Raw genomic sequence first — 11031 nt, 5'->3', positions numbered from 1 at the left:
CCTTATACAGAACCAACCCACCCCACGGTACATATGCTTTGCACGTATTTAGTTTTCACATTACAACAACCATATTTTCAGTTGTAATGCAGAACCAACATCTACAATGTCTCTATGATCCAGCCCTAGTTAAAGTGCCACTTTTCTAGGAATTCCGTTAAAGACTATCAATGGCAATTCGTGACTAATGGCACCTATTAAATATCGCGCAACATTGGAAGAAGAAGGCAGTTATTAGAGCCCGCGGTGCAGATGGGAATAAGCAAATGAGAATCGGGTTTAACTGTTGTGTCCAGAGTTCTTCCTAAGTATCACAAAAATGTCCCAGTTCCCCGCTGTCCAGATTCGACCTCATTTAGAAAACCATTTTATAAGATATTTTGACGGCATAAGCGTGGTATTGTGGCGGAGGCCATTTCTTGGATAACGGCAATACCTAATGGCATAAAGGAGTCAATATAGTAGTAGATATAGACTTCCACGTATCAAAATTATCAGAATCGAAAGAAATGTTGATTTAGCCATGTCCATTCGTCCATTAACACGATAACTTGAGTAAAAGTTGACATATCTTAACGAAATTTGGTATACTGGAATAGATTCCTATTTAAAATTGGCAAAATGGCGCGATATTCATACCCACTTTTTGATTTTTGTCCATTTATATAAAGGAAGTGCTTAAAATGTTTTCATTTTATTTTTATTTTCTCCTTTTCTTAAATTTTCTCGTTGTCTTATCCTATCTGTGAAGTTTTAAAGTTGTAGCTCAATGAGAACTTACATAAAAATCAATCCCAAATTTCCCTCCGTTCCGTTTGATTTTTCTAAATATCTCAGTCCGTGCGCCCCTATCGAATCTTTTTGTATCGTGTCATCGGCTGGCATCGACCTCTGAATTAAGTTTGAAATTTCAAGTCTCTAGCTCATCGAGAAGTTAACTTAAAAGCTGGTTTGAAAATTTTCAAATTCTTATATAAGTATTTCGATCCGTGCGCCTTTTGTTTTTCCTTTTGTTGCATTGTCATGGGGTTCTAACCTATGTGTAAAGTTTCACCTTTGTAGATCAATGAGAAGTTACTTAAAAATCGATTGCAAGATTTGTATGAAAAGCGGACAAACATTCAACCGACCTAATATGAAGGAAGTCAAAAGTTTCATTTGATTTCAAAAAAATTTATTTTACTCAAAAAAAGTTTTCTTTGATTTGAAAAAAGTTTCAATTGACTTGAAAAAAGTTTAATTCAATTTGATTTGAAAAAAAATTTTCTTTGATTTGAAAAAAATTTCATTTGATTTCAAAAAAATTTTTATTTTATTTAAAAAAAGTTTTCTTTGATTTGAAAAAAGTTTCAATTGACTTGAAAGAAGTTTAATTCAATTTTATTTGAAAAAAAATTTTCTTTGATTTGAAAAAAATTTCAATTGACTTGAAAAAAGTTTAATTTAATTTGAAAAAAGTTTTCTTTGATTTGAAAAAAGTTTCAATTGACTTGGAAAAAGTTTAATTCAATTTGATTTGAAAAAAAATTTTCTTTGATTTGAAGAAAATTTCAATTGACTTGTTGAAAGTTTAATTTAATTTGAAAAAAGTTTTCTTTGCTTTGAAAAAAGTTTTCTTTGCTTTGAAAAAAGTTTCAATTGACTTGAAAACAGTTTAATTCGATTTGAAAAAAATTTCATTTGACCTGAAAATGCTATAATATAATATCACTCAGTAATAGCAAAAAATTCTCACGTAATCTACATGTGTTGTCATATTCATCTCTTCAGTTCTAACAAGGTTTTTTCCATTTACTTGGGCTAGTAATTATGATTCTTGTTATCTAATTTTTATTACACGCATTATTCTCAAAATTTGCAAAGACATAGAAAGAGAAAAACTAAAAATAAATATCAAAAAAAAAAACATTGTATTGCGCATGCGCAAAATCGACTGCATAACTGGTTGAGAGAGAAATAAAGTACAACACAAAATGCTGGAGCTAAAAGCTAAAACAAAAAGCCAAGTATTGCTGAAAAGTTATAAAGAAAAATATTCGTTTTCCATTCACGATATTTGTATGCAGTTTGCGCATTCAGCTATTGCGCATGCGCTACTACGCTCATCATACTGGCTTGCAGTGGCATACAATTCCAGTCACTTTTTTTTAATTTGCATGTGAGCAAGTTTCTTATTTATGCTCAATTATTATTTGATGTCAGCAAACTTCCAATGGCAGTGATGATAGCAACATGTACAAATATTTTTTCAACCCAAATGGCAGTTGGCCAATCATTGGCCAATTTAGTCTGCGTTTAAGCAGCACTGCGAACGGTACGCATACTTAGAAAGTTTCGAATTTTCGATTTTAGCAATGGATTGAAAAAGAAGTGAAGTAAATAAGTGAATGTATGTTAACACATTTATAGTTATTTTTTCATAACTTTTTTTTAAAATAATATAAAAATCTTGCAAAATAATGAGTTTATTCAACTACACCGTTATACAGTTTTGAAAACGGCATAAAGCAATAACAATTTCGTAATAAATATTGTGTACTTTTTGTGAATTGATTTTTGGCGTTTTGCAATCACTTTTTTTCATATTGAATTGTGCTTTATCTGTGCTCAAGTGCTTAGTGATTTTTAAAATTTATGCTCCGCTACGAATATATTTTCGTTAAAAGGAGCTAATTAAACTAAAATATCGAAAAATAGCATGTTAACAAATAACAAAAAAAAAAAAAAATACAACAGCTTATGCACTTGCAAAATTTATGTGTGTGCGTGTCCATTTTTTTTATTTTTTCTTGTCTTTTATTTTACTGCTAAAGATAGTGCAACATGCAACAAGCGAAGTGTCTAGTTTCAACAAATACACTCAAATCAAATACAACAATACGAACAAAATTTAGCATACAGACATAAAAGTCCGCATATAAATGTGCATTAGAGCAGCCAGACTTCTAAAAGGAGAAATTTTTTCGATGCCGCGCATTTCCAGACAGCTTCAACATAGAATACCTCTGGTGGGTAATGTCCAAAGTAGAGCTGGATTCGATTCGATTTTTTCCATTCGATTCTCAAAATAAAATCGATTTAATCAATTAAATCGAGCTGAAAATAGTTGATTGCTGCTCAATTGTTCACCAAGGTTGTACCGCTAAAAATGCTCGGCAGTTTCTTCATCGTTTCGTTGAATGAGGCTCTTTGGCAACATCAGGAAGTACCACAGGGTTATTTACTGGTTCCTCCCATCGAAATGAGATTGATAGTGTATTCGATACCTAAATATCATGCTTTCTGTGCTTTTTCCAGATATTCCAATTTTGTGCTTCAGTTAGTTCTGCCTTCTCTGAAATGTTAGCTTAGAAATCACAAGGAAAACAAACTTTTGGCTATAACCCCCTATTAATCTCTCATCATAGCTGCGGTATCGAGAGTCGATGACATGACCCTTTTCAAGAGAAAAGTCGTGCCGATGAATTATGGCCATCTCCGTCGAATCAGCCGATAGGTCTTGTTATGAGAATTCATGAAACCTTTCGGAACAGAAAGTGTTCCTATCGTCATCCATATTGGGAAAATACGCAGTGGAAGACCTCCGCCAAGAAGACTTGATCTCCCTTGGTGCTCGCAATTTGTGTCAGTTATGTTAAAGCCGGGATAGCTAGGCTGACTTGCGCATATGCGATGCCAAAATCTCCTAGGCGGCAAGGCGCCAATTGTTGGTGATGATAAAATTTTTTCATATTTCTTCTTTTACTCAGAGCCACCATCATAATGGCGTATAGTCACAGTTCATGGTTTTTAAAAAAGTCGAGCTTTTCGTAAATTTAAACACTATTTTATTTGGTCTGTGAATACGCGCCAATAAAACTAAATTTATAAAAAATTACAACAAATATATTTTCTGAACGTTTTTATCAATAAATATGAAATAGGTACCGTTGCTGAAAGATGATCAAAACTTCGAAGGCTAAAAAATCGAACAATTCTAAAAAGAAAATCGATTCTTTGTTTCTTAAAAAAGATCGATTTAATCAATTAAAAATTAAAAACTCATTCCTTGAGCGACAAGCGTGGGAAAAAGGGCCAGTTTTTCGGCGCCCTCGTTAATGAGAGCAAGCATTTCGTATAATCCTCGCTTATTGGCAAACAATTTTGGAATGACTTTTAAGGGCGATGATATCGTCAGAATAAGAATGCAGTATCAGGTTAACGACTTCACACGATAGATTGTCGTCCGTATTACGCCCGGACTACTGGAAGAGATGCTGCCCCTAATCTGCAGAAGAGTTAGGCGTTGCTCAATTTTATTTCGCACTGCTGCATGAGGTTTAAGATTGATGTGACATAATTTTTATCAAGCTTCCATATTTGGAAGGGTCGTCGTTCCCAATAGCTTTATTATTTCACTTCGTCAAAGTTGAGTGGGGCAAAGTAGGTTCGATCGGCAGATATTGGAAAGTCGTATTACCTACATCTTGAAGTGATAAAGATACTCCCTGTAGGTTTAGAGAGTATTATTGATTAGGAATGATGGCCATTTGCGGGATATTGATTTGCTACGTTCCGAAAAAATAAAACAATTAAGTTACTATCTCGTCCATATCTGGAATCACTTAATATAAGCATTTCTCATCTACTAGGTTTGTGAAATGTAATCGTTATTTACGACTGGTATTCTAAGCCCCTTAACCTGTTGGGGTTTAGATTGGGAATTCGTGTGTATTACTACACTATTTAGCAACGAAGAGAACTGTTCCCTCCTCAACTCAAGTATACCATCTCCGCGCCCTCATTCACCCGAGCACAACGTGACCCTTGCGATTAACGATATTTCCATTAGGCAGTGCGGTTGCTCTATGGCCTTTGAAATTTAACATTTAATATTTTGCCTTTAACATTACATTTTTCATAAATCCCGATGAATTTCGTCACCAAAAAAGGTGTATCCCAACGAGCTGAAGTACTTGGAAGGTACTTTTGACTCCAAGCCATGATGGAAATATATACTGACAACCAACTTATCATAGACCATAAAGGCAATAAATAGTTGTATGCAGACGCATTGCAGAAAAGTCTTGGAATGTAGCTCCAAGACCCTAAAATTGATGCACATCATGAAAGTAAGAGCTATCATGGTATATGGAGCAGTTGCATGGGCGTCTAAAGCTAATCTGGTGACTGTCCAAAGTTGGTTAGCAAACTCTATGGATTGGTATGTAAAGCGCTGCTTGGGTTAACACCGAAGCGCTGCACCAGTTTGGCTCCAGAACAAACACGTTCACACTACAGGACAAACTCTCGAGCATTTTCTAGGCTGATGCTTTTTCCATAAGCCTGTGTTTCGAGTTCCGTCGATATAAAGGAATTCCAAAGCAATATAAAGCTATGATTAACCTCTCAAAAGGCGTTCTGAAAATATTAAAAGGCATACTCACTTGTCACAAAAACGACACAACCACAAAATCAAAATTCCTTCTAATATCTTATATTAGTTCCGGATAGCGAGGACAATACTGCATATCAAAGGTGCTGCAAATATAATGACTGCAAAAGAGATCTGTAGGTTGGGCAATACTGTGATCGATTACGAGGGTATAATTAAATATTTCGGGAATATCCTATTGATCCAAGCCAGAATCCCGCTTTTAGGTGATGCTCTTGATATGCGCTGCTAAACAGGTTATGCCTTTGAATGCAATATGCCGGAGTGGTCTAATTGAAATCCCCTTTATTTCCGTTGCCGCTCAGGGTACCACATGGAGTATCTAGCAACTAGGCGGCTCAAGTTGGCTAGAGTACCGACAAGAGTATGAAAGAGTCGAGTTTGATTTTTCCGAGAGAGCTGTTCTATTTTTAGCATCTCACTTATTTTGACGTTTCTTCTAGGGTGATCTAACGTACAGTGAAATGTTAAACATATAACAACAACATAGAAGGGACGCCTTCACTCCCTTGTCTGAAAAGATAGATATATATGAAAGCTCCCTTCCCCAGCAGAAGAAGTTCCTTTTATTTTCTATGTCGACGACTGCACACTAATGGCAATAGCCAGAAATAATTCATTCCCCAGTCTTTCTGTTTCCTTTTCCGCTTGCACAATCTGACATTGTCCCCGACTATGTTCACGTCCACTCTGTTCACGACGTGGAAGAAAAGATTGAACATTCATGTCGATAGACTTACACAACCGATTGTCTGTAACCCAAAGATATTAGGTGTAAGATACGGCGGACGTCTTACCTTCAAGGCTCGCATACCGTGACAATCCAGCAAATAAATGCTTGATCCAGAAAAGCACAAGAAGGTCTTAAGCCTAATCTACGTTGAGTTGATAAATACCTTTGACGGGTCGCGTCCGTTAAGACCCGTTGTCAGTATATGCTATACAAATCTCGCAAAAGGGAAATGCAGACTACCCAGAGAGACATGAGTCACTCTGGCCAACTTCGTTCTAGATGCTGTAACTCGTTAGCGTCTTACTTATCCAGAAACACCCCCGACACAAACATGACACCAACCATCTTTTCAATTGGAATGTGGAACGAACGTCTCTAACAACAGCATCCTAATGGTTCAAGTTTTTGAAACTGCAAGTTTCCTCGTGCTTCCCTCTGAGAAAAGCAAAATGCAAACAAATGTTTAAAATTCTTAATTAAAAGTTGGAAGTAAAGAAGTTTATAACAAGTGAAAATAGGTTTAAAGTTTAATAAATTTTTTTGAGTTTCAAACTTTTTATTTCGGCCATAGATTGAAGTCTACTTTGAACAGAAGTTATTAAAACCAAACTAAAAAAAAATTTTTTTTTTTTTTTAATTTGTTTTTAAATGTACTTTTCGGAAAAAATTCAAAAAAATTTTTAAAGTTTTTTTTTTTGTAATTTTTCAGTTTTCGAGATTTTTCGAATTTCGCCCTTTTTTTCTCATAAAAAACTTCAATCAATTCTGCAATCATCCCCACTAATCCCGGAGTGGGCCGAGCATTTTTTTTTTTTATTTAATTGAAAAAAAAAACTTTAAAAATTTTTTTGAATATTTTCCGGAAAGTACATTTAAAAACAAATTTAAAAAAAAAAAGATCCCAAACGGTCAATTTTTGAAAAAGTTATAGAATTTTGAAAACAAAAACGGTGTTTTTTTAAAAATTCATAACTTTTTTTGAGTTGGATGAAAAAATTTGAAAAACTTCTGAAAAACGTCTTTCGTAAGCTAGAAAAAGAAGAAAAACTTTCAGCCAATTCTAAAGGGGTCGGGTTCAAAATTGGTCGAAATGGGATGGAATACCCCATATACATTAGGGTGGTACACAAAAAAATGAAGTTTGTTTCTCTTGAATGAATTACAGAAGCAATGCTTCCATATTCACTCAATTATGAAGTTATATAATTAACAGTAATATCACACAGAAGCTTTATGAAATCGTTAATTTTTTTACTAAAATAACAATTTTATCATTTTCACACACAAAAATCCCTTTGCCTTTAAGCCAGGAAAATCAACGGAGACGGCTATTCATAGCCTAACGGAACAAACTTAAAAGGTTTCGGAGTGTAAAAGGTCAAGCACAATAGATACAAATAAAATTAGCAGTGCAGCGAGCCCAATAATAAGAACATATGATGCCAAAACAAAAAAATTTCGTGGCATTTGGCAAAGTTAAAAAGATTTTTCTCTCGATTAGGCATTCAATTTTTCACCAATTAAAAATTTCAAGTTTCTTACTTTGTATTGGAGGCTAGGTTAGGTTGAAGTGGCCGGTCCATGAGTCCGTGGTGGTACCAGAAGTTTATTTAAGATGAAAAACAAGGACCTCAGTTATAAAATAACTCCATCCTCTTTGTAATACTAGAAGCTTTCTAGGAATTATGCATTTGCTGCTTCTATGTCTTACAGCTATATCACTTATAATAGCTGGAGTCTTAACCTGGCAAGCCCAGGGCACGAGCACAAAACGTGCCCGATCGTTTCCTCCTCCACCCCGCACTTCCTACACCTGCTATCACTGACCAAGCCCAATTTAAAGGCATGTGACGCCAGATGGCAGTGCCCAGTCAGAATACCCGTCATGAGTCTACAGTCTTCTATTTTCAATGATAGAAGCAACTTTGTTAGTATAAGGTTGCAAGACCTACACATAATTTTCGACACTTTACAGCCCCGCGCTTGAACCCACGCCTTTCCCGCTTGGTCGATCATGTGCAACTCTCGCCTTCTCTTAATCTCGTCCAATCTAATTGGAGCGTCTACGGAGTAAGCTTCAAGGGATGCGCCCGTTTTAGCTAGTTCATCCGCTTTCTCATTCCCATCCATTTCCATATGCCCTGGGATCCAATATAGATGAATGCTTTTCCCTATCCCAATTCATTCCAGGGATTGCTTACACTCTAACACACTTTTAGATGCTATGCTATGCGAGATTATTGCCTTAATTGCTGCTTGGCTATCAATATAAAAGTTGACGTGGCTGCAGTTTAAGCTTCAGTTTAATAATTCCGCTTGGAAAACGCTACGGTGATCTGAGAGCTTGTAGGACCTGTTTATTTCCGTATCAGCACAGTATGCCGCAGACCATACTCCTTCCACTACTTTGGAATCATCTGTGTACACATGTATCACCTCGTCCGCCATTTGAAGACCCTTGCGCATCCACCTCTATTGTGGCTTTAAGAGCTCCTCGAATCACATACTTTGTATGGCAGGTTGACGTTATTAGTTAAAATGGAAAGTTATCATGAGCATAGACTTTCCATTAATGTCAAAAGACTACGTATATTAGGTGGGAATATTCTAGAGGTGCCTACCAATAGCTGCTCTGCGATTCATTCAATAAAGAGAAACTTCAATTCTTGTCTTGCCACCCTAATGTATATGCATTATGTCTATGAAACAAAGGCGTGCACCAAAGTAAAAAATTTTGTTTTCTTATTCAATTTCAACTGCTTGCATACAAAGCTTTAACCGTTCATGCGCATATATCTCTGCATTTGTATGGATGTTTAAACGCATTTTGTGCGGGCTTATTAATTTTAAATTTTTTTTTTACTTTTTTAACTCTTCATATTTTTTTTTGCTTTTCCATTTCATTTAACGCTCACTTCATGCACAAGTTTCTTTAAGTATATTGTTGTCTCATAGTTGCACTAATACATAGATATATGTATGTGTGTGTACATAACCAACTATTCATATCCTAACATATATATGTATAAAATAGATACAAATATTTAAATATAGTGTTCTCATTTTTTCATATATTGCAAAACAAATTGTGTAGAATTAGCAATATCGTATTATTATCGTAAAATATATACATAACTGTGTTCATAGCACCTAAAAGTGTTAAAAATTTAAAAGCTCACAAACAAAGACATCAAAAAAATTACAAACAAAGTAATAGCAATTCAAGTGAAACGACGCGCCGTTGAAAGCGCAAAACAACAGGAAGCAATTCACAAGAAAGGCAATACAACAACGAAAGACTGCAGCAACGAACTTGGTATTGAAAATACTCTTCACTTGTTACTGCCATTTTGGTAAAAAATCAAGTAAGTTATAAAATGCATAATTAAAAAAATTTTTAAGAAAGGAAGACATAAAGTGCTAAACTATGAATTCATATAAAGTATATGTTACCTTAGATATTCGTATGCTGGCTATGAATTGTATTTAACATCTTGCAGGAAGGGCTAACAACTTTGCATCTTTGCATACGACTCGATTGAATACTTTGTATGTATTTTATGTGAATGACAGCAATCGACCCTTTACATGTATGTATGTGTATGTATTTATACATATCTTTTCTAGCCCGTATAAGCACTAAACATACTCTTGGCTTGTGCGACTGCCATAAAATATGGTAATATTGCGAAAAAATCCCAAATGGCACAATAGACTCAATTATTTTCCTTTCGCCCGCACTCTTGCATGACAAATAGGCCTTCAGTTTGTTTAGCAAATGTAAATTATTTGCTAGATAGGCATACATATAGGTACGCTAAGGTGGTATAAAATAATTAGAAATTGCCCATTTTATTCAGGAAAGTTTGTATTTGCAATGTAACCATGGGAACATAATAATTTTCTGTGGGCATATACAGTCTATGTGAGGTTTACTTTTAACAAATATGAGGAAATATATACATATGTATGTACATATGTATGTACCTTCAATGTTCCTATATCGACCCGCACCACCATTTTATGACACCTATGATATGCATATGAGTCTGTATGACGAAAAAAGCATTTAAAAAGACGCGCATCACTCAAATATATGATAAATAACCCACTCAGCTCTGGCATCTACCTTTTAAAAGCCGTGGGAGCTTATCACTATTTATTTCTGTATATTTTACTACTCGGTTACTATTTAAGCAAAGTCAAGATGGAGGTATTGCGGTTTATCGGCCGTGCCATTCAAACCTGCAGATGAATAGTTGATTAAAAAAAGATTTAGCTTCAGGCAAAATATTGTTGGACGAGTACAACCTTAAGAAGAGCTCTCCGGCAAACAGACCTAATTACCACGATATCAGTTTTACTAAAACAGCATATAAAATATATATATCTAGCGACTTATGTGAAATGCAGATTCCTATGATATTTCTATCGATACTAGAGCTTTCAAGCAAGAGAGGAGGTGGAGGAAGTCTTAAAATCATTTCTGTGAAAATTTGAAAAAACAACCTAATTCGAGTTAGGATAATGGCGAACAATAGACCTATATCTGAAAAGCTAGCCGCAATTCACCATTGTAACTTTTGTAGCAGCCATTTGGCGCTAGGGCTATGAGAAAGTAACACAGGGAGATCTGTAACGGATATCTGTTATGAAGACAGGATATCACTTTTATCCTAACTCGAATTAGGTTGTTTATTCAAATAGCCACAGATTTGGTGACTCCAACTAAGTCTGTTATGGCTGATAAAGGACGCATTACCGGATAAAGCAATGCCGGAAGCGATTTGTTTCCAAACAAGGGATGATGGAAAATCGTTCAATATACAAATTACATATTTGCGATTTAGCTGAATCAAATTTT

The 11031-nt window shown here is 35.1% G+C and overlaps 1 protein-coding gene across 9 annotated transcripts in view; it reads left to right on the top strand.

Moving 5' to 3' along the window:
- The first annotated feature begins 2289 nt into the window (after positions 1–2289).
- Positions 2290–11031, top strand: part of LOC137252975 (uncharacterized) — a 79491-nt gene continuing 70749 nt past the window's right edge. For 4 of the 9 annotated variants that reach the window (XM_067789153.1, XM_067789162.1, XM_067789160.1 and 1 more), the window contains exons 1-2: positions 2290–2389; positions 9262–9532. The gene's annotated coding sequence lies outside the window, so the exon portion shown is untranslated. Of the gene's footprint in view, positions 2390–2813; positions 3009–9221; positions 9533–11031 lie in introns of all 9 variants that reach the window. The other 5 variants (XM_067789156.1, XM_067789155.1, XM_067789157.1 and 2 more) reach the window with 5 other exon arrangements.

This window comes from Eurosta solidaginis, chromosome 5 (genome assembly GCF_040869045.1).
Source record: "Eurosta solidaginis isolate ZX-2024a chromosome 5, ASM4086904v1, whole genome shotgun sequence".
Taxonomy (NCBI): domain Eukaryota; kingdom Metazoa; phylum Arthropoda; class Insecta; order Diptera; family Tephritidae; genus Eurosta; species Eurosta solidaginis.
The sequence above is the reverse complement of the archived record's forward strand: the minus strand, read 5'-3'. Positions and strand labels throughout refer to the sequence as shown.